Raw genomic sequence first — 24,021 nt, 5'->3', positions numbered from 1 at the left:
AGTGTTTGAAGGACTATGTAATGCAAACCAATGAGACTAAGTATCTATCTATCTATCTATCTACCTATCTATCTTCTATCCATTGATCCATCTATCTTGACCTAGGCTGGACAGGTTAAGAAAGACATCTCCAAGAAAGTGATATTTACATTTAAATCTGAAGTTTAAATAGGAATTAACCAGGGAGTTTGTAGAGAGTATGTGGCAGAGAAAGCCATTGGCAGAAACAACAAAAGCTCTGTGACAAAAAGAAATCTCAAGCAAAGAACTCAAAGAAGTATGAGAAGTATTAATGTTATCACTGAGGAGGCCTCAGGCTTAGACATATAGTGCTCACTTCAGCAGCACATGTACTAAAACTGAATACAGAGAAGATTAGTATGACCCATGTGCAAGGATTACACATAGAAAACTTTAATACTTCATTAAGGATGCAATTGAAAAATCTCTGTTGCTATATTTTTATTTTTTGTTTGTTTTGAACTGTTTGGCTGTTTTTCTTGTGTGAGAAATGTTTCATATATAGATGACAGAGAATAATGCAATAAATATTCCTATAACTACTACTAACTTAAATAAAATAGGATAATGCTGTTAAGTAATATGACCTCTATTATAATATTGAAGTTTCTTGCGTTCACCTAATGACATCAAAAAGTTTTAAGCCAAGAGCAGACATGAACAGATTTGCATTTCAAAAAGATCTTTGAGAAGTTGCAGTGTAAGCGATGGGAAACAGACATTGATAAGGGGATTCCAGTCAGCTGACTACTGAGGTGGTCTGAAACTTACTGTGAGAGGAATCTGGATTTGTGCCTCTATAACATTGACCATCCTTGCCACTCAATGGGACTTTTAAATCTGAAAACTTTTGTGTGTCTTAACCTGTGTGAAATGTTCTTAAAGTTATCTTTGACTATTTTCTCCCTTCCATTTTCTCTATTTTCTCCTTTTGGAACTCTATTTAAATAAATAGGGATTGAGTTTCTGAACATATATTTTGCATGTCCACTTTTTGGTTTTCCAAATCTTTTCTTTCGATCTGCTTTTAGGGGGTAAAACAAAGTTTAGTTTTCTAGTCCATCAGTCCCTTCTTCAATCATGTCTATTTCCTCTTTCAGCCCATTCTTTTATCTAATAAGTTTCAAATATTTTTTCAGTCATCACAATTTAGAGTATTTAAAGTACATAATGAAATAGTATTCTTAATAATTGAAGTAATTTTAACTTTTTTTTGTTTTGTGATCTGTTTAATTAGGTATTATCTCCTGTTAATGAAATTAAGTTTCTCTTTTTCTTTCTTTCTTTGTTTTTTGAGGCAGGGTCTTGCTCCATCACCCAGGCTAGAGTGCAGTGGTGAAATGGTTCATTGCAGCCTTGACCTGCTGGGCCAAGAGATCCTCCTGCTTCAGCCTCCTGAGTGGCCAAGGCTCGCACCACCATGCCTAGTTAATTAAAAAAAAATTTTTTTGTAGAGACAGAGTCTCGTGTTTCCCAGGCTGATTTGGAACTCCTGGGCTCAAGTGTTCCTGCCTTGGCTTGCCAGTGTTGAGATTACAGGAATGAGCTATTGGGCCTTTCCAGTTTCTTTCTTTTAAGGCATCGAATTTCCTCAAATGTTTGACTGCCATCTCACCTTTAGATTGGTAATTTCTATTTTCTATTATCAATTTTCAGTTTTAATTTATTTTCATAAACACTGTGCTCTATATAACTTCTATCTCTGGAAATTTATTAAAAACTTCTTCGCAGCCGAATCTATGGTCAATTTGTGTAAATGTGTCATAAGTATTTGAAAGGCATATGTGTTTCTATTGGGATCTAAAGTTAAGCACACACTCACCCACGTACATTCTACACACACACATCTAGAGTTTTCTGCTTCATTTTAATGTCCATGAATCAGTTCATTGATCATTGAGCTGCTGCCACCTGCTGGCCCAGTGGAGCTCAGAAGCCCCTGTCCCAGTGCGGCTCTTCAGGCAGCCTGTCTGCTCATCTTGGCTGACTCATGGGTTGCTGCCATGGTAAAGAGGCATTGACTGCTGTTGACCCTGGATAGTCTGGGCAGTCAAAGCAAAAATGGAGTCAGATGGAGAGTTTAAAGAAATGTCAGAATTGCTCACTTAGTGACTGATAGGTCATGGCGATGGCAGCAGCAGGGAGGCATTGCCAGGGCTGCATGCTCCATGCAGCCGGCGGGAGCCTTGGACAAGTGAAATCTCTGCCTGATCCAAGTTGGAGTGGGATTTCCCAGGGTGCCTCTGCAGCCGCCCAAACTGCAGCCTGTAGATTGGGCCTCCGGCACCATGGAGCAGGCAGGAGCCCCGCCCTCCCGGGTACAGCTGCAGCTGGATTTGTGTGGCTACAGATCCGGGCCTCCCAATTCATGGAGCAAGAGCAGGAGCCAGAACCTCTCCCTTTCCCGGTATCCCTGAAGTCGTCGGGGCTGGGAAGGTCCCCCTGCCCTTGCAGGCTCAGAAGTGCCTGTTCCTACTACCTGGCTTCTCCTGACTGTTGGTGCCCGCTCAGATCTCAGAGAAGTCTGAGTGAGCCTTAGCACCATGAACGGCAGTAGGAGGCAAACAGCTTTCTGGGCAGAAGCGGGTGGTCCTGGTAAGGCCCCACCTTCAAACCAGGGAGGGCCTGAAGGCTGGGACCTGGGCTGCCAGCCTCACAATCCAGAGTGGGGGCTTGTGGTGCCTTTACCAGGACCTGCCACTCATAGATGCCCATGGACCAATCAGCATACACTTCCTCCCCTCTGAGGTTCATAAAAGCCAGGGGCTCAGCCAGAGCAGGGAGAGGATGGAGAGAGGACTGGCTGATCAGCTGCACAGAGGAGATACCTTTCTGCTGAGAGCTGGAGATAAGGAGATGTCCAGCTGCAGACAGGAGCTACCCTCTCTGCTGAGAGCTGTAGAGACCGCAGGATGACCTGCCAGCCGAGAGAAGCCACCCTCTCCATGGCCTCCTGTCTGCTGAGAGCTGAACATTTGACAGGACTACCTGCCTAGACAGAGGAGCCACCCTCTGTGGGTCTCCTCTGAGCTGTTGTAACACTCAATAAAGCTCCTCTTCATCTTCTTCAACTTCCACTTGTTTGCATGCTTCATTCTTTCTGGACATGAGACAAGAACTCATGTAAAGGCATCACTGGCCAGCCACAGAGATTTCGGTTAGAAAAGTGGCACCCCAAAGATCCCGTTACAATGGGACATTAGGAAGAGGGAACAATCAAGAATAAAAAATAATTTATGACAAATATGGAACCAGACAGCTATGGAAAAATAATTTATACATAGTATTCCTTTTAGCTGATTTTCTTGGGCTTCACAAGCATCATCAGGAAGTAACGATAATTTATCTGTTTTGTTCCAACATTTATAGTCTCATAAGTGTGATGGTAGCTAAAATTTCAGAGCCTTTTCTAGGTCTCAAGGAGTTAGAAAAGCCTGCTGAAATCTGGGTTACAACAACAAGCCCCCACGGCTTCCAGTGCCTTGGCATCGTAGAGAATTACAAGAGTTTAGTGTCATCCAGATAAAGCTGGAGCTCACTGACCCACTTCCTATGAGTTCACCTAAAGGAGCTATAAATAGGGACATGTGTCATCTTAATGGGGATCATTCTGATTAGGCATAAAATCTTACTAAGCCAACTCAGAGGAGGTTGCAGTTCCCTGTCAATTTTTGATAGCCTTGTGTTTATCCACTTTCTCAGACTACAGGAAATGAAGGGAAACGTGTGGGGATTTTGGAGAGAATTTAATGAAGAGGCTGTTTACCAAGGTGTGGGCAGATTTACGGGGAATCACAAGGGATGTTGAGGCACTCAGAGACTAGTAACATTAACTAAACATAAAGCCATTAACATGCCTAGGGTTGAAATCGTAATAAGGAATTAGTGTCACCAGAACTTTGGACATGTGGCAGGCGGTTGCCTGGTGAGAGCACTAATGGTAGAGGGACCAGACACTGCCAGAACCACAGTCCAGGGGAAGCAGGGAGAAAGCCAGAGAATACATCCCCTGACTTCTCATCCCATATCCCACACTTCAACCTTCTGCTGGTGCCTGCAATCAGCTAGACCCAACAAGAATGCAGAGATCTAAGAGCCTGGGTGGTGCAATGTGTGTGTGTGAGTGAGTGTGTGTGTGTGTGCATGAGTTTGTGCAACTCACTGGGGCACAGAGCAAAGTGGATCAGAGAAGGGCAAGAAAAGATTATTACTCAAGAAGGAGATGTTAAGGTATTTTATATATATATAAAAAAAGAAAAGTTTATTACGAGGTCAGAAAAGGAATAACCAGAGTGTACACTGGTGCTTGTTCCAGTCAGTTGGGGCCAGGACATAGGGTGTGTTTTACATGCAATATATTGAAAATTGTAGTACCTGAGGCAGAAGAATCAACCCAGGATTGCTGTTCTCTGATGTGGACTGTGTATATAAAAAACACTTGCCAATAGAGATATAATCATAGCCACATTTTTATTCTGTGAAAACTATATATTAAGAGCATTTGTCTTTGTACACAGAACATGTTATTTGTTGATTGATTTATTGAGACAGGATCTCTCTCTGCCTTCAAGGCTGGAGTGCAATAGTGCAATCAGGGCTCACTGCAGCCTTGATCTCCTGGGCTCAAGCGATCTTCCTACCACAACCTCATGAGCAACTGGGACCACAGGCATGTGCCACCATGACTAGTCAATTCTTTATTTTTTGTAGAGATAGGTCTTGCTATATTGTCAAGTTGGTCTCAAATTCTTGGGCTCAAGCAATCTTCCTGACTTGGCCTCCCAAAGTGCTGGAATTGCACAATAAGCCACTGTGTCCAGCCATAGAACATTTTAAATTGTGCTGTTAAATCTGTTTTACCTTCATGATTCTGCCTTTGATACCATGCTTAGAAAGCATTTTCCTACCCCTAAGGATTTATAAATGTCACTCAAATTTCAGGTACTTTGTGACTTTTCCAAAAAACCCCCACATTTATTGCACAATTTATTGAAATAGTCACATATTTAAAAATAGATTCATATATATGAGTTTATAAATATTTATATCATATTTCTTTTCCTTTGTGTGCCTATTATTTTCCTGGGCCAGTGTACTGCATGGTTTTAGTCATTACTTTGTTATTTTTAGGATACATTTTTAATCTAGCAAAGAAAAGATTCTTTGTTCACTTTCTTACTTAAAATTTTTATTTTTCAAAGTTAACAGAGAAATAAATGCTTTAAAAGGCTAGAAAATACAGACAAGCAATAAAAACATGGAGAAGGCCAGGAGTGGTGGCTTGCACCTGTAATCCAAGCACTTTGGAGGCCAAGGCGGGCAGATCACCTGAGCTCGGGAGTTCAAGACTGGTCTGATCAACAAGATGAAACCTCATCTTAAAAAAAAAAAAAAAAAAAAACATGGAGAATACCCATACTCCCACCAACTTAGAGAAATACTGATAATATCCAGTTGTACACTCTCCAATTTCCTTTTTTTGTTTATAGTCCTTCCAAATTTTACACATATGTATTTTTACTTACAGAAATTAAATTATCTCATATATACTGTTTTGAATCCTTTTATTTGTAATTTAATAGAAGACCATGGGCATTTTTTCTATGCAACTACAGATAGTATCCCATGATATGAATGGTCCTGGATTTACTTACACATCCTTCTTTTGATTAGCAATTAAGAGGTTTCTGATTTTTTCCAATATTATACAGAATACTAAAATGAATATCCTTGCACTTACATGATTTTTTTTCTTAGAATAAATTCTTAGAAGTGCAATTCTTTGTAAAAAAAGAAAATTACATTTTTAACCTCTATAAATGTTGCCAGGTTTTCCTCCAGAAACACTTTATTCCTACTACGTATGAAATTTCCCTTTCCTCCTTAGCCTTACTAACATGGGGGCTTTTATGCTTATATTTTAAATCTTGACTAACCTCATAGGTAAAAATTAATGTATCACTATTATTTTGTTTGCCTTATTTTGATCATGAACAAAATTGAGGCTTTTATCTTATATGTAGTTTATTTTTAATGAATTTATATATACATTCACAATTTAAATATATATCCTATATTTATAGTATGTAATACATAACATTCATATATATTTTAAATTGGATGCTTTTTTTGGTTTGCGAGTACTATATAATGTAAATATTAGATGGAATTGAATAGATTTCAAGTATTTTTTAGTTGCCTTACAGTTTCTTTCCAATATCTCATCCAAATATTTAAAACATGTATGGGATCAAATATGTCATTTTCATTTTGAATCCTGGTCTTGGTGTCATCTGAAGAAAAATCTGTCCAACTTAAAAGTTCATTAAAACACATTTTCCAACTTTTTCCACAGACACATTTACATTTGGCTATGGTATGAGCTAGGTAGCTAGTATTTATTTTCCAAAAGAATAGTCTAGTTTTATACCAATTTTAAATAACATCTTTTCTGCCATAACTTGAAATACTTTTTAAATCTTATTTTTAGCTCCCAGCTATACTTTGGTCTGTTGTTTGAGTCTGTTCTGTTTAATTGATCTATTTTTCTGTTTCTTGGTGACTTCCATAAAAGGTTGTTTTTTGAGGCAGTTCACTGGCAAGGCACAAATCCTAAAACACAAACCTATTCTGATTGGTTAGTTAATTAGGATACTCCCAGCTTAGAGATGTTGAAGGGCTGCAGACACTGAACTCAGTTATTATCTAAGTCAGCTGGAACATCTTGTAATCCTTTAGCAGGTGTTGAGTGCAATCCTCTTGCAATCTCCTGTCTCCACTTTAAAGCCTAGCCTTAATTACTTCATTTTCTTTCACATAGTGAGATTTTTTTTTTTCTTTTTGAGAGACAGAGAAATAGGAGGAGAGAGAAAGAAACAGTTAATTCTCATCCTGAGTGAGAGAATCCAGAAAGATGGAATCCAGGAGAGGAACGCAGCTTCCCCACTGAGTGGAAAGGATTAGAGAGAGATGGAGTCTAGGAGGGGAAGACAGGTTTCCACAAGAAAGTGTGGAAGGGGACCCCAGAGGGGAAATCCAGCAAAGAGAAAGATGGCTTCCATGAGAGTGTTCGTGGAAGGGGACCCAAACATGGAGTCCCCATGGTGAGAATTTTACAGTGCTTTGCCCTAGCTCCTGTAATATCCCTATCCTTCCTGTAAAGAAACCTCGTGGCAATGATGGAGATTTGCACAAGCCCTAAGAGCCATTGATAATATCATTTTTTGGCACCCTGTCATTACAAATCTCCATACCTTCCTGACTTTCATCCCCATAGAGAGTAAAATTTTCACAGTGATATACATTCGAAGTGCCTTTGTTGTTGTTGTTGTTGTTGAGATGGAGTCTTGCTCTGTCACCCAGGCTGAAGTACAGTGGTGTGATCTTGGCTCACTGCAACCTTTGCCTCCCATGTTCAAGTGATTCTCCTGTTTCAGCATCCCAAGTAGCTAGGATTACAGGCGCATGCCACAATGCTTGGGTAATTTTTTGTATTTTAGTAGAGACGGGGTTTCACTATGTTGCCCAGGCTAGTCTTGAACTCCTGAGCTCAGGCAATCCACTCACTTCAGCCTCCCAAAGTGCTATGATTACAGGCATGAGCCACGGCACCCAGCCTGTAGTGCTTTTTAAAGGCACTAAAATTGACACTGAGAGTCAATTTTTATTCACTGCATGTGGAAAGGACAACAATATATCTGGACAGACATGCTTTGAGAATGTATTGAAGGCCCCTCTCACTTTTCACAGGTACTGAAGGCAGATTTAACATTTATTTCCCCAAAGGTTCAGCTTTCTTAAAGTATGTTGATAACCTTCTTCATTCTCCTTGTAAATAGGCTTGTGAGCATGACAGTGTTTATATCCTTAAAATTCTAGCAGACAAAGGCTGTAAAATTTCCAGAGAAAATTCCAATTTACCAAGGCATGTCAAATATTTCAGACACTTGATATTAAACCAAGGACCTCTCTTGGATCCTGATCAGAGACACAAAAGCTTATATTGTTTGGATCTGAGTCTCCACTAAATCTAAGGTCAAATTGTAATTCTAAATGTTGCAGGTAGGGCCTGGTGTGAGGTGATTGGATAATGGGGGTGGATTTCTGATGAGTGGTTTATCACCATCCTCTTGGTATCGTCCTTAGGATAGTGAGTCCTCATGAGATCTATTTGTTTAAAAAAGTGTGTAGTGCCTCCCTGTGCCCTGCCTCTCTTCCTCCTGCTCTGGCAGGTTACCTGCTTACTCCCTCTTTGCTCTCGCCCATAATTGTAAGTTTCCTGAGGCCTCTCCAGAAGCCAAGCAGATGCATTGGGGGGTTCTTAACTGAAAACATGGAGATCAACACAGACCCTTGGCTATTATAGCCAGCAATTAGATTCAGTAGCTAGGGGACTCCCTTTCTGCATGGCAGCTATGTCAAGCACTGTGGCTTTAACCAAATCTATGTTTCTCATGCTGTAGAAGCTTTCATCAGTTCTCCTAATACTCAATATCTTTCTGTGAATCACTTTTTATGAGATCTTGCTGTTGACTTCTTCTCATATTATTCTTTCTCATTTCAATAAGTCATAATCCAGCAACTTGCCTTCTCTTACTCAATGATGAGACACCACATAACCACCTAAATTTAACTGACTAGCTACTAAAATCTGGAGCTGATTTACAAGAAACCCCTATACCAAATGCAGGATTTTCATAGTTTACTGATGGATCGTACATGCCAGTTAATTAAGGAAAATACGTTGCTGGATGTACTGTTATCACCCTTTTTAAGTGACTGATGTAGCCTCATTTTCAGTGGCTGCTTCAGCCCAGCAAGCAGAACTTTGTCCCTTAACCAGGGCTTGTATCCTGGTGAAAGGTAAACCTGCAAGTATTCACAGAGCCAGCTGTTATGTCACGGGGTTGTTCAAAATTTTGGTATGCTTCAGAAGTAAAGAGAATTTCTAACTTCTGGGGTGAACCAAATTAAAAATGGAGCTTTTTTCAAAATTTTATAAATTCAACTTCTCTTGGCTTTGGCCATAATCACAATTCTTGGGCACTCAAAACTGGAATCTGTTGAGTCTGAAGGAAACAATTGTAATCCCAGCACTTTGGGAGGCTGAGGCGGGCGGATCACAAGGTCAAGAGACCAAGACCATCCTGATCAACATGGTGAAACCCTGTCTCTACTAAAAATACAAAAAATTAGCTGGGCATGGTGGCGCATGCCTGTAATCCCAGCTACTCAGGAGGCTGCGGCAGGAGAATTGCCTGAACCCAGGGGGCGGAGGTTGCGGTGAGCCGAGATTGCGCCATTGCACTCCAGCCTGGGTAACAAGAGTGAAACTCCGTCTCAAAAAAAAAAAAGGAAACAACTTGGCTGCTCATGCACCACCACAAATGGCTACGTTGAGTTCCACTAAGACTGAAAACCTTATTTATAGCTAATATTAATTATTTTTCCCCAAATAATTTAAATAATGTTGTTAAAGTGGCTCAGTTTCAAGACCCACATAAATAAAATAATTTCTGGGCTAAAAACAATTGCATTGTTTGCCTAACAACGAATTTATAATATGGTCCAATGAGAAACCAGCATTATGAGAATCTAAAAAAATTCCTACTTGAAATGACACGTCAGATGACTTACTGGACAACTGATAGACTTACAAGTTTTATGAAACTGTATTGGTGGGGAAACATTTCAGGACCGCCAAAAGGTACAACTGTCTTGTGCTGCTTTGGCAAAATTCAATCCAGTAAAAGCAGTTCAGAGTTCCAGGCCATTTTGACCTGCCTAATTGACCCTTGTTTCTTTGGAAAATGGATTTCATCCAGCTGCCTCCCTCTCAAGGTTATAAATATATTCTTTCTATAATTTGTATGTTTTCTCACTGGGTGGAAACATTTCCTTGCCAACCTGCCACTACCTCAGCTGTTGCAAAACAGTTATTAGAAAAGATTATTCCTACATAGGGTATACCCTTAGAGTTGCATAGTGACTGAGAAACTCACTTCATTGGCCATATTACAAAACAAATTTGCAAAGTGTGGCTCATATTACAACACTTACATTGGGTCTACTATCCTCAGTCTTTCAGATTGGTTGAAGAAACAAATGCCATTATCAAAACTTAACTGGCAAAATTTGTGGAAACATTAAAATTGCCCTGGCCAAAGGCAGTTTATCTGGTCCTATTGAATTTAAGGTCTCACCTTTTATAAAATACAAGTTGTCAGCTTTTGAAATTGTCACTGGATGATTGATGCATTTAGCCCTCTCTGCTTTTGATATTCAGTTGACTTTTAAAGGACACATTCTCCAATATTACAAAGAAATAATTAAGGCTATAGACAAAAAAATCATACTCTGGTAGAAAATCTTCCCACGGTGTGCTTCTGGGATGTGAAAATACCAAACCTCACAACCTTTAGTCTGGTGATTTTTGTCTATTGGAAGAGATATTTACAAAAGAATTTTCTTCATTCTTGGTGAAAAGGTCCATATTGGGTACTCCTTACCAGTCCCCATCCTGCCAAACTAAAAGATGTTGACCCTTAGATTCATGTTTTCATTTAAAGGATGCTCTTACCTCCTGCTGGAATTCAGAAACAATCAAAGACTTGAGGTTAAAAATGACCCAGAAGTGCAGCATATGACAGCTGAAGTCGACTGATCATCTAAGACCACTCAGACTAGACCTGTACATAATTAAGCTCCCTGAAACATTTAGCTACTTATATGTTGCCTCCTCTATATTCTTGGTTTTTGCCTTCTACTCTCTTGCACAACAGAGTCACCTCATTGCCAAGCAGGGGGTTTCACTGGTGCCAATACCTACTGTTACACTTGAACAAATGCTTCTAACAAAGTAGAAACTGAGTAGGTAAAATCTATGAACATTTTAATTAGCTAAATGGAATACCCACCATTAAAATATTTGGCTTTTTGATCTCTGCAGCTGACTACCGTTTATAGTCAAAATATGGCCAAAATTCCATCTTCAACTTTTTAAACTCACTGTTGTGGTTATTGTTGCTGTAATATTTACATTTCTTACTTTATTTCTTATTCAAGTTAGCTTAGAAAAAAAAGTTTAACCAAAGTGATTGTCACTTAGAAGCTCAGCATGGTCTATCAAGCCTATGATTCAGAAAAGACATCTTATTTGATAACTTTTTTTGGACCAAACCCAGCTTGATAACTCTCTTCTCAAAATCTCTTTGTCATTCAAATGTGGCCCGGTAAAGCCATACACTTCCTAGAACTTGCATCGTCCAATAAGAAACATGAATCCCCGACATGTTCATTTCAGCAATGAGGGACAAAATCAGACTTGTCAATTGATCTGCAATGTTGTCTGAAGAAAGATCTTGATCAAAAGGGGAAAATGTGAAAGAAAAGGAAATAATTAAGGCTAAAGCTTTAAAGTGGAGTCAGGAAATTGCAAGAGGATTGTATTCATGCCATGCCTGTTAAAGGTCAAACCACAGAATGTTTCAACAGCCTTGGCTAACAACCGAATTCAGTATCTTTAGTACTGGCTCTCAACCACTCTCAGCTGGGAGTATCCCAATTAACTAGATAATCAGACTAGGTTTGCAATTTAAGATTTACCCAGCCAATGAACTATCTCCCAAAACATCTTTTTCTTGTGGAAATCACCTATAAAAAACTTTTCTAGCCACATATTAGATGATTAAATTTATATGAAATGTCCAGAATAGAAATTCCTAATGTATTTTCTGTTGTTATGGACTTGCCTATTCTGGACATTTCATATATATGTGTAGTCATATAATATGTAATCTTTTGTCTCTCTTTTTCACTTAGCATAATGTTTTCAATGTTCATCCATGTTGTAGCATAAGTCAGTACTTGATTACATTTTATACATGAACAATTATCTACTATACAGAAATACTATGTTTAAAAATATATTTATAAGTTCTTTATGACCTGAGAAAAAGATACTCTGGGCTATGATTACATTATGACTATCACAATTCGAACGTCCAATTGTTTGCATCTGTCAGATTTATTTGAATAACACAAACATATCAACCCATAGGACTTATTCAATAACATGTGCTATAACAGAAAAATATTTTTTCCAGAAAATGATTCACATGTACTTTTACATTTTTTAATAGTACAATTAACTTGTGTTGTTTTCCTTCAGAGAGAAAAGTCCACAGGTGAGACTAACTCAGAATTTTTTACTGCATAAGCTCAAAATAAACACGTGTTGTGTGATGTGAGAAATAAATGTCTTATGTATTCACCATCCAAATGCCCCACAGAGTGTATAAGAGAAAAAAGAAACGGCATGAGGGAAATTTTTATTTGAGAAAAAAAAGACAACTATTCAGCAAAGTTTTAAAATATGGACTGCTACTTTTGTTTTATACAGAACATTTTGGTTTTTTGCATTTGATATTTTTGAAATTCAAACATATCTCAGTTTCCAAGACCAGATGACACCAAAAGATTGGGCTTCAGTTTCAGCTTAATTTTAAGAGCAGAAACTTTAATGTTGTTCCCTTTGATGCACATTCAATAGTCTTTTTATTGGCACGGTCTCTGGGAAATTCCTTCCCTCAGAATGCCTTGAAGTGTACGAAGAGGGTTCAGCATGATTATGGTTGTGGTTACCTGGTACAAGTTAGGACAAGACTCGAGCCAGTTTGTTTTTAATCTCAGAGAATAAAGTTGGATAAACCCAGAATTGAGAGGAGGAAGATGTGGCTACAAAAAGCTTCTGAGTAGAGAATCCTTGGGACTAAAGCCAGGATGGATACCTGAAGGATGAAGATGGTTCTTATAGCATTGGTGATCTTTATGGCAACATCAGTTTAAAAAAAAATCTGGCAATCTTTTGAGCAAAACCCTAACAGGCAATAGTTAGAGTCTGAGGGGCTGTGTAAGACTAGCGACAGACGATGATCCAGTCAGCATGCAGAAGCACAGAGACTGCCATTGCGGGTGTCCTTGAACTCAAGTGAGGCTGGCCCAGCAGGTCATTTTGGACTTCCACAGTCACCATGACTGTGTGGCTCACGGAGTGCCTGATGGACCTGGATTGCCCATAGGACATTCTGGCCAGGAAATGGTGATTCTTGGTGAGTGGGACACGTAAGAAATAAATCTGGATAAAGGTGTCCATTATGACAATGGTTGCTCTCTGTAAAATGAGACTATGCAGTATACTATGGGAATGGCAGCAGCTCATACAGACTGAAATGTGCATGGGACGAGAGAAATTCCAAACAAATTGGGGTGTCAGGATTGTCTTCTGCTTCCATACAAGGATGAGAACATTCAATACTAAGAAAGATATGGAGAGAGATCATTCTTGATTTTTGGGGAGCACGTGGAGGCACTTTGGTCTGGTATATTGAATCTCTGTAGTCATTTTGTTCCTTGAACTTTTCTCTTCTGAGGAAAAACTAAAAATTCACAGGCATTGAGGAAGAATAATGAATAATCAATGGGATTAAGATTTGATGTAAATAGCTTTCCCCCAGCACATTTTGGTGTTAGTTCTGCAAACATAACTCCAAAGTTATATTACTTCATTCATGCCTAGAACATTGAATATGGTTTTTAAAAAAAATGACATTTGCTCCTGTGAATCTCACCCCAAGCCATTTAAAAATCTTTTTCTCTCATCATCCCTTCCTTGAATTACCCATGTAGGCCTGCATTCTGATAATATTCCATCTTACATCTGAGCTGATTTTAGCCATTAATTTCTTTTTATATGTGTATTTTGCTTAATTTTATTTTTTATGTATCTATTTTTTTTCAACTTTTCTTTTAGATTCTGAGGAGACGGTATGTGTTGGGAATAAAAGTATCCAGGTAAGTAATCCAGAAAAGTCTTCTTGGAAGGAATTCTGATGATACATCATGGCTTGGTATTTTTATTTAAGGATATATTAATATGTCACTGGCATGGGGCACTATGGACTTCATGTGATTTACAGCATGAAGATAAGACAAATGTATGATAAGATTATGAGATGCCGTTATTTGATTGGTATTCCAGGTGTGTCGTCCTCCCACACAGACAGATGTCCAAAGAGCTGACAGAACTTTCATTGCTACACTACATCCTCATATCCTTTTCCTTCCTGCTCTTTTAAATATGACATTATGTGAAAATGTCCTTTATTGACCAATCGAATACCTAGAACTATAGGATTAATTAATTCATGCTTCAAAGCTATTGTTACCTACTAGGGTGTCTATAATTATTTCTAGCCATTCTATTTTCAGAATTATTTAAACTTATTCACAAGTACATGTAGTTGAATAAGACGACCTATTTCCTTTAGTCTATGCACTTACTTTATGCCTAATTTGACATTTTAAATTCTCTTTTCATATTTTATATTGTTTTGCTTTTTAAATTACATATTATTAATCTTTGAATACTCTTCCCCCAAGTGTTTAATTTGCAAGTGTACACACTTAAAACACAATTTATATGTAACTTGGAAAAAATGGAAATACCCATCTCCTTAATTATCATTGAACTAGTTAAGAAAAGCAATCTGATAAAACAAGACAACATGAAGATGAAGATGAAGATAATTTTCTTAAGCATTTTACCGTAAAACAATATAATGAAAGATTTTAATTCTTTTTGGCCAGGAGTTATTTCTACAAAGGCAATTTTTAATGCAAGGTTAAAATGTCTTCCTTAGTCTCATTCTTACTCTTCTTAGTTTTACTATTTATGTCAGACTCTGTTTGCTTGAAACCCAGATCCCCACCATTCGTAGAATCTTTCCGAACTCTCACTTGGTTAACATGCACACATTTGCAGAGACAGATCTAAGAGATGATTTTAAACCTGACCAGATGGTCGCTCTCAGTGGTGGGGCAAACTACAGATTCAGGCAGTACTCACCAGTCATCCACAAAGTAGTTAGCAGAGATTTTAGATATTTTATTTTAAAATGCCAGTTTTGTTCAATTTCAAAGAGTCAGATAGTTTCAGACCCCAAAGGGAAAAAGGGCATATTTCTTAGTATTTGTAATTGCTATTTGAATGTATATATATCTGTATGAGAATTAATGACATCCCCTGTTGCTCTAATGCCCCATTGCCTGGGGATGTGCTATGACCTGGAGAGATAACAGCTTGAGCTGCTAGGGAAGCAGGGGGCAGAGATGTTGTCTCACCTATGAGTCCCCTGGGGTTTTGTCCTCAATTTCGCTCCTCATCTTCAGTTCCAAACATAGGAGATGTGAACCCCTGGACTAATCTTTAGACTCAATGGGGTCTCTAAAATTGACAATGAGCAGAGGTTGCCCTATTCCCTGAAGAGTCATTAAACTCTGAGCCAACTAATCCAAACCCAAAGTCTAATTTCAGGTAAACAACTTTCAGATCAAAGGGATGTAATTGTACTAATGAGATATAAAATGTATCTGCTTATGATTGTAATAAGATAAGTCAGTCCTGGCTTCAGATGAGAGCCAGCATGCTAGTAGGGCTGAATAATAATGATAATAAAAATAAGGTTATGACTGGGCGCAGTGGTTCACACCTGTAATCCCAGCACTTAGGGAGACTGAGGTGGGTGGATCACCTGAGGTCAGGAGTTCAAGATCACCCTGGCCAACATAGTGAAACCCCTGTCTCTACTAAAAATACAAAAATTAGCTGGGCATGATGGCAGATGCCTGTAATTCCAGCTAGTCAGGAGGCTGGGGCAGGAGAATTGTTTGAACCCGGTTGGCAGAGGTTGCAGTGAGCCAAGACTGCACTATTGCACTCTAGCCTGGGCGATAAGAGCGAGACTTTGTCTAAAAAAAAAAAAAATTTACTTACATCATTTTCCTGAAGAAAGCAATATTCCTTTGATTTGCCATATTGGCTGCAGTGAGTAGATACAGGGGCCTCCACTTGAACCTTCCAATGTAATAAACCTATTCTCTGGATCCAGGAGCCAATATGGAGGTAATTTTGGCAGTTGATGACCAAATCTATTCTAATTCTAAATCTGGTGTATAGTGGGCTCACAGTAAGATGAAATTAGGTCAAAATTCCACTTATAACCTGATTCTTATACGCTTCCTCTATGATTGGCAGACTGGACTACAGGGGACTTCTGGACCTCCAAAAATTAGTGTGGCTCAAAGTGATGTGTAATAACCCCTGAAAGGTCTGGGTATTTCCCTTTCTCATTAATGATTACCTTTAAATAACCTCAAAATCCTTTGGAATGGATGAAGAATGAGAGTATATATGTGTATCCAAACATTTATGTGATGTTACTGCAAAGTTTTTTTCTCAATTTACACAATATTTCTTTAAGATGCTCTAGATCTCCGAATTGATTCAGGTCTGAGAATTGTGTAAGAAGCTTTCACTATATTTCATGGTATTTCAAATCAGGCTCCTTTCTTGCTCTCTGTCCCTAGAATGTATTGAATTATACATATCAAGTAGTGCCTTACTGGGTTGCCAAGCAATTATTTTAAGGACATTATATTTAATTAGTAACCTCTAAAGTTCCCTATAGGTCAGATGTTTTTGGATACAGTTATCACTACCCTATTTACCTTGGTGTTGTGCTTTTAGCACACATATGACCTCTGCCACCTTAGGGTTTTGGTATCATTATTGAAATTGATCCCATTTAGATTTGTTATTCATACTTCACATCTCAGAGCTACGTATAATAGCTATTTTAGTACTTCTTAATAATAGTTATGCTTTTTTACCAATGAGCTCAATGTCATGGAGTAGAAGATGCTCCTGGGATCTCCTTGGAAGATGCATACATGGGCTACAAACATGGAATGTAAATGATAAAACCAGCTCAGCATACCACATCTTCCCAAACTTTCAACTGTCGTTTGAAAACACCAAGGATTTTCTTCTGGCCTTCACTTTACTCAGGGAACTGTTCAGTGTAGGTTTTAGTCAACAACTAAATAAGCAATTAGAACCATGTCCACACATTCTAGCTAGCTGCTATGGACTGAATGTGTGCATCTCTCCAAAATTTGTATGTGAAAAATCGAATCCACATGCCAATATAATGGTATTAGCATGGGGATTCCTTATGAGGTGATTATATCACGAAGGTGGAGCCTTCGTGTTAGTGCTCTTATGAAAAAGGCCTCAGAGTGCTTCTATCAACTTTTATTTAGATTCAGGAGGTCCAAGTGCAGGTTTGCTACATGGATATATTGTTTGATGCTGAGATTTAAGGTGCAAATGATTGCATCACCCAAGCAGTGAGCATAGTAATGAATAGGTAGTTTTTCAGCTCTTTCTCCACTCTCTCTCCTCCCCACTGCAGTAGTCCTCAGTATCTATTGCTCCCATCTTGAGGTCCATGTGTACCCAATGCTTAGCTACCACTTATAAGTGAGAACATGTGGTATTTGGTTTTCTGCTCCTGTGTTAATTTTCTTAGGATAATGGCTTCCAGTTGCACCCAAGTTGCTGCAAAGGATGTGATTTTATTATTTTTTTTGAATGGCTGCATAACAGTTCATGGGGCATATGTACTATATTTTCTTTATGTAGTCCACCATTGACGGGCATCTAAGTTGATTCTATGTCTTTGCTGTTGTGAATAGTGCTGTGATGAACATATGTGTGCATGTGTGTTTTTGGTAGAATGGTTTATTTTCCTTTGGGCATATGTCCAGTAATGGGATTGCCGGGTAAAATGATAGTGAACAGATACTTTACAAAAGAAGACATACAGGAGGCCAACAAACATATGAAAAAATGCTCATCATCACTGGTCATCAGAGAAATGCAAATCAAAACCACATTGAGATACCATCTCACACCAGTTAGAATGGTGATCATTAAAAAATTGGGAAACAACAGATGCTGGAGAGGATGTGGAGAAATAGGAACACTTTTACACTGTTGGTGGGAATGTAAATTAATTCAACCATTGTGGAAGACCGTGTGGCGATTCCTCAAGGACCTAAAAATAGAAATCCCATTTGACCCAGCAATCCCATTACTGGGTATATATCCAAAGGATTATAAATCATTCTACTACAAGGACACGTGCACACGAATGTTCATTGCAGCACTGTTTACAATAGCAAAGACCTGGAACCAACCCAAATGCCCAACGATGATAGACTGGATAGGGAAAATGTGGTACATATACACCATGGAATATTATGCAGCCATCAAAAACGATGAGTTCACGTCCTTTGTAGGGACATGGATGAACCTGGAAACCATCATTCTCAGCAAACTGACACAAGAGCAGAAAATCAAACACCGTATATTCTCGCTTATAGGCAGGTGTGAACAATGAGAACACATGGACACAGGGAGGGGAGCACTACACACTGGGATCCGTTGGGGGGAAATGGGGGAGGGGCTGGGGGTGGGGAGGTGGGAAGAGATAGCATGGGGAGAAATGACAGATACAGGTGAGGGGACGGAAGGCAGCAAAGCACACTGCCATGTGTGTACCTATGCAACAATCTTGCATGTTCATCACATGTACCCCAAAACCTAAAATGCAATAAAAAAAAAAAAAAGAAAAGAAAAACTCAGAAGATTTGGGTACATTACAGCTTGGGTTTTCCTTTTCCAACTGACTTGGGATATCTGACTTTTTGTGATTTCCTTAACCTACTGTAAATAAACTTCACCTGACCAGAAAAAAAAAAAAAATAAATAAATAAATAAATAAATAAATAAAATAAAATGATAGTTCTAAGTTCTTTGAGAAATTTCCAAACTGCTTTCAACAGGGGCTGAACAAATTTACATTCCCACCAACAGTGTATAAGTATTCCCTTTTCTCCATAGCCTAACCAGCATCTGATTTTTTTTTTTTGAGATGGAGTTTCACTCTTGTTGCCCAGGCTGGAGTGCAGTAGCACAATCTCAGCTCACTGCAACCTCTACATCCTGGGTTCAAGAGATTCTCCTGCCTCAGCCTCCCAAGTAGCTGGGATTACAGGCATGCGCCACCACATCCTGCTAATTTTGTATTTTTGGTAGAGATGGGGTTTCTCCATGTTTGTCAGGCTAATCTTGAACTCCCTATCTCAGGTGACCCGCCTGTGTAGGCCTCCCAAATTGCTGGGATTATAGGTGTGAGCCACTGCGCCTAGCTGGCAACTGATTTTTTAAAAAAACTTTTTAATAGCAGCCATTGTCACTATGTGAGATGGTTACTATAAGGCTACAGTAACCAAAGTACATGGTACTGGTACAAAAATAGATACATAGACCAATGGAACAAAATAGAGAACCCAGAAGTAAAGAACAATGTGAAAAGGACACCCTATTTTATCAATGGTGCTGGGAAAACTGGCTAACAATATGCAGAAGAATCAATCTCAATCCCTACCTCTTGCCACATACAAAAGTTAACTAGATGGAGTAAATACTTAAATGTAAGACCTCAAACTATAACAATCCTACAGGAAAGCCTACAAAATACTCTCCTGGATCTTGGCCTAGGTGAAGAATTTATGATTAAGACCTCAAAAGCAAATGCAGCAAACCCCAAAATTGACAACCAGGACCTAATTAAACTAAAAAGCTTTTGCACAGCCATATAAACTATCAACAGGGTACATAGAAAACTTACAGAATGAAGGAAAATATTTGCAAGCTATGTATCTGGCAAAGGACTAATATCCATAATGTATAAGGAACTTAAAAAAATCATGAAGCAAAAACCAAATAACTCTATAACAAAATTGGAAAAGGACATGAACAGACAGTTCTCAAAATAAGACATAAGTGGCCAGCAACGCTCATAACTAATCATTAGAGAAATAAGCATCAAAACCACAATGAGATATTATCTCATGCTAGTCAAAATTGCTATTATAAAAACATTTTTAAAAAGCAGATATTAGCAAGGTCATAGAGAGAAAGGAATGCTTAAACACTGTTGGTGGGAATGTAAATTAATTAATTCAGCTTCTGTGGAAACCAGTTTTGAGACTTCTCAAAGAACTAAAATAGAATTACCATTTGACCCAGCAATCTCATTACTGGGTACACACTCAAGGGAAAATACATAATTCTACCAAAAGGAAATATGCAGTCTTATGTTCATTGCAGCACTATTCACAATAGCAAAGACACGGAATCAATCCCTATGTGTCCATCAACAGTGGATTAAAGAAAATGTGGTGGTATACACCATGGAACACCATGCAGCCATAAAAGAATGAAATCATGTTCTTTGCAGTAACAAGGATGGAGATGGAGGCCATTATCCTACATGAATTAATGAAGAAGCAGAAAACCAAATAACATATATTCTAATTTTAAGTAGGAGTTAATATTAGGTACGCATGTACATAAAGAGCTTCTGCACAGCCAAATGTATAAACATGTACATAAGGAGCATGTACATGTGACCTTGCTAACATAAAAACAGAAACAACAGATACTGGGGACTCCAAATGGAGGGAGGGAAGGAGGTGGACAAGGGTTGAAAAACTACCTATTATTTGCTATTTTCACTATTTAAGTGATAGGTTCAATAGAAGCTCAAACTTCAGTATCAGTCAATATATCCATTTAACAAATCTGCATATGTAACCCCTGAATGTTAAAAAAAAGAAATATAAAATTGTAGAAACTCATTGGAAAAAAACTGCTTTGATGACCTTTATCAGATAAAAAAGGAATCATTTGTGATGATAAAAAGGTTAACCCAACAAGAAGATACAATTTATCTTTGTATACATCTAATAACATGGCTCTGAAATTTATAAAGCAAAAACTAACAAAACTATTAGGAGACATAGATAAATCTATCATCTTAAATCTTCCATTTTACTGGAGGATATTTAAAGATACCTCTACAATCTAAATGTACATCATTAGTACAATAGAAAAATACATAATGCTATGCAATAGACTACTATGTAACAGTGAAAGTGAATAAACCATAACTGTATGCACAAACTGGATGAATCTCACAAATGTTAAATAAGTCAAAAGCAAAAAGAAAGTATGATTCTAGTTACATAAAATTTAAAGCAGGTAAAGCAAGGGGATTTGGAGATACACGTTTACATAGTAAAACTATAGAAAATAAAGCAAGGACACAATTCTTATTTTTTCTTTTTGCTCTATATAATGTAATTTATATAATCTATATAATGTATATAATATAGCTCACAAATATTTCTCCCCATTCTGTAAGTTGTCTGTTTACCCTGTTGATAGTTTATTTGGCTGTGAAGATGCTTTTTAGTTTAATTACGTCCTGGTTGTCAATTTTGGGGTTTGCTGCATTTGTGTTTGAGGTCTTAGTCATAAATTCTTCACCTAGGCCAAGATCCAGAAGAGTATTTCGTTGGTTTTCCTGTAGGATTGTTATAGCGCAATTATGGAGCATAATGTAATTTTGTCAGGACCTGTTTGTTTTGTTCTCAAAACCTATTTACCCTTTTCTCTACTGTTTTTCCAAATGCCAAAGCACCATTGGGGAATCAAAATTATGAAGAATTCCTGAAAAATGAAAGCAGGAGAAAATTCCCTGAGAAGAAACTTCAGCCAAAATGTATATGTAAGAGGATTTCTGCAAGGTGGTAGCTTTGGGAAACAGGGCAGGGTGCCGAAAATGTGGTTGGTGCAGTGGTTTGTGCTCTAGTAGAATAGTTTGTGTTCTAGTAAAGAATAGTACCATGACACAAGGTGCAGTGGTTCACACCAGCAATCCCAGCACTTTGGGAGGCTGAGGCAGGAGGATGGCTTGAGCGCAGGTGTTTGAGATCGCATGGTTGACATAAGGAGACAGTGAGGGGATACAGACATTCTTCCTGTTCCTGCTAGTGCAAATAAGCAATAGAAGCACATGTTACAGCTGGAGCAGTCAGTGACTCAGAATCCTAAAATCAGAACAGTTTCATTAACCCCCACAAAACAATGTCAGCACCCTCCCTGCAAGGAAACCCTACACTATTAGCCAGCTGATTTTACTAAAATTTTGAGGCATAGTGAGTGTTTCTCTTTTAATAATTAGTTATGAAAATAGAGAAAGCGACAAAGTTTCCTAAATCATTTCATGAGGCAGTGTATAACCTTGATATTAAACCCACAAAGTGATCAGTAAACATTTGAAAAGCTGCATTCACTTGGGAGGAACCAGAGAAGTGAGGTACCATTTCACATCTATTATGGATGCTCTGGTATGCTGTCCAGAGCATTCCAGGATTGAACCATTTTCCCCATTGCTCCTCCGGAGATGACCTTTGGGTGAAGTAGGTCATTCCCCTTGCTCCAATTTGAGGCTAGTCAATGCACTGGCATAGAGGCCCAGACATGTTACTGAAACTGGAAACAACCTGCAGGGCCATCCTAGTGACTGTGCTCCCTGTGAAATCTACTGAAGCTGTTGCTGTGATTGGACTGTAGGCCAACTTGTCCCTCTACCTAATTCTGCTTCAGTGTTCACAGGTGTGAATACTGAGAAGACTTCCTAATAAATTACTTATATACAAATTTCCATCTCAGACTGCTTCCCAGCTATAACAAAATACCATAGATTAACCTATTTATCTGTTATTATTCACAGTTCTGGAGGCTGTGAAGCCCAAAGTCATGATACTGGCAGATTTGGTGTCTCAGGAAGGCTCACTTCCTAGCTTTTAGGCAACCACCTTCTTACTATGTCCTCCTTGGGCTTTTCTTTGGGCAAGCTTGGTAGGGGTGGTGGGGGGTGGGAGAGAGGGAGAGATAGAGAGAGAGAGAGAGAGAGAGAGAGAGAGAGAGAGAGAGAGAATCAATTTCTTTCTTATAAGGGCACTAATACCATAACATTACCAGGGTCCTATCATCATGATCTAATATAGATCAAATTACTTCCCAAAGTCCCCACTTTCAAATTCTATCACATTGGGGGTTAGAGCTTCAATGCGTGATTTTTGAAGGACCTATTCAGCTCATAACAAGTGGTAAAAATGTAGAATGTAAAACTGGAGTTTGGAGCTGGATCACCCACCAACTGGCTGGAAATGAGGACTCCATCACTGGTGGTTAAGTGGAGTTTGAGCAGCCCGTAGTGGTGTAATTATTAACACTTTCTCCAGTGATAAATAGGGATGGCATAACCTGGTACACTGTACTCTTGTTCATTCCTATAAATCCCAATATTTACAGTGGTTTTAGCAGTTCATAAAAAGTTTTTAGAAAAAATCCTAAGGCATACTACAAATAAATTTACAGAAGTATTTAGGCTTTTTTTTTTTTTTTCAGACAAGATCTTGTTTAGTTGCCCAGGCTGGAGTACAGTGGTGCAATTCTAGCACACTGCAGCCTCAAACTCCTGACCATAATCAGTCTTCCCATCTCTGTCTCCTGAGTAGTTGAGACTACAGGCATGAACCACAACCACTGGCTAATTATATTTTTAGTTATTTATATTTTTCATAGAGACAGAGTCTTGTTTTGTTGCCCAAGCTTTTCTCGAGCTCCTGGTCTCAAGCAATCTTCCCACCTTGGCCTTCCAAAGTGCTGGGATTACAAGTGTGAGCCACCATGCGCAGCAGTAACATGTATTTTTATGAACATATGCACCTGTAATTTTCTTTGTCTTGACGAATTTTCAGTGGAATTTTTATAAACAAGTAGTGTACTCAAGAGGATATATCCCAAAAGACACCAAATGTCATAAATATCATCTTCCTATACAGTAACAGTTCTTTGGAATTTGTTGTTATTGTTGACGCACATTCATCTGCAGGTAATAAATTATCTTTTCTATTGATACAGGAATGTTTGTTTCTCATCTTTGTATTAGAAGTTAAGGTTAATTTTTTAAAGGAATTAATCACTTGTTGAACATTCACTTATTTCTATGATCAATAGATGTATTATCATGTACATCATCTTATTCAACACAAGAATCATGTGAAGGATTTTTTAAAATGTAAATAATATAATGAAGAGTTGAATAGTTTATGTAAAATTTCCAAGAGTCCATGGATTGCCAGTGACAAAGCTGAATCTAATCCCAGGACTCTATGTCT

At 38.4% G+C, this 24,021-nt stretch overlaps 1 pseudogene; it reads left to right on the top strand.

The window, feature by feature from the left end:
* The first annotated feature begins 329 nt into the window (after nt 1-329).
* On the top strand, nt 330-427 carry LOC120364785 (U6 spliceosomal RNA; annotated as a pseudogene).
* Nucleotides 428-24,021: the final 23,594 nt, after the last annotated feature.

Source organism: Saimiri boliviensis, chromosome 6 (assembly GCF_048565385.1).
Source record: "Saimiri boliviensis isolate mSaiBol1 chromosome 6, mSaiBol1.pri, whole genome shotgun sequence".
Lineage (NCBI taxonomy): Eukaryota > Metazoa > Chordata > Mammalia > Primates > Cebidae > Saimiri > Saimiri boliviensis.
Note: the sequence above shows the minus strand (reverse complement) of the source record. Positions and strands in the feature narration are given on the sequence as shown.